Source organism: Monodelphis domestica, chromosome 1 (genome assembly GCF_027887165.1).
Source record: "Monodelphis domestica isolate mMonDom1 chromosome 1, mMonDom1.pri, whole genome shotgun sequence".
NCBI classification, from domain to species: Eukaryota; Metazoa; Chordata; class Mammalia; order Didelphimorphia; family Didelphidae; genus Monodelphis; species Monodelphis domestica.
The window spans coordinates 698,505,473-698,506,573 of record NC_077227.1 but is presented as its reverse complement, the minus strand read 5'-3'; positions in this window follow the sequence as shown (position 1 = coordinate 698,506,573).

Below are 1,101 nucleotides of genomic sequence, written 5' to 3'. Positions count from 1 at the left end.
GCTAGAGCATCTGGTGTGTGAGATGGATACAGCTAAACAGACAGACAAATAGACATACAGACAAACAGATTGATTGGTAGTCAGATAGATAGATAGATAGATAGATAGATAGATAGATAGATAGATAGATAGATGGATGGATGGATGGATGGATAGATAGTGTAGGAGTAAAATGAATAAATATTCCTAGTATTTAAAAATATATACGATTTCAATACTAAATCAAAAGAGAGGGGAAAGAAAAAAGGTTCTTTCAGTCAACTGAGCAGAGCAAAAAGAGAGAGACTCACACCTGTAGCACTTTACCAAAAGCACAAGCTCCAAAGAAAGAGCCTTGCAGCTTGGGTCTCCACCAAATTTATCTCCTAAGCATTCTTATGTAAAATGAGGACATAATTTAAAATAATGCTGGGAATGTAGATCAGGTGTTGCAAATTTTCCATCTGATAGATAGATAGATAGATAGATAGATAGATAGATAGATAGATAGATAGATAGATAGATGGATGGATAGATAGATAGATGGATGGATGGATGGATGGATGGATGATAGATAGATAGATAGATAGATAGATAGATAGATAGATAGATAGATAGATAGATAGATAGATAGATAGATAGATAGATGGACGGACGGATGGACGGACGGACGGACGGACGGACGGACAGACGGACAGATAGATAGATAGATAGATAGATAGATAGATAGATAGATAGATAGATAGATAGATAGATAGATGGACGGACGGACGGACGGACGGACGGACGGACGGACAGACAGACAGACAGACAGACAGACAGACAGACAGACAGATAGATAGATAGATAGATAGATAGATAGATAGATAGATAGATGGATGGATGGATGGATGGATAGACAGAACAAACATTTATCAAGAATTTATCATTTACTAGACATACTAAATGCTGGGTGAAGGTAGGGACTTACAAATATCAACAAACACTTCAAGGAGCTTACATTCTAATGGAGGAAAACAATACATAAAGTGGGCCTGGAAAGCAAGAGAGAAATTCACAAGAGTTAGAGTAATACAACCATGAAATGATGGCAGACAAGTGGCACAATGGATAGATTGTAAG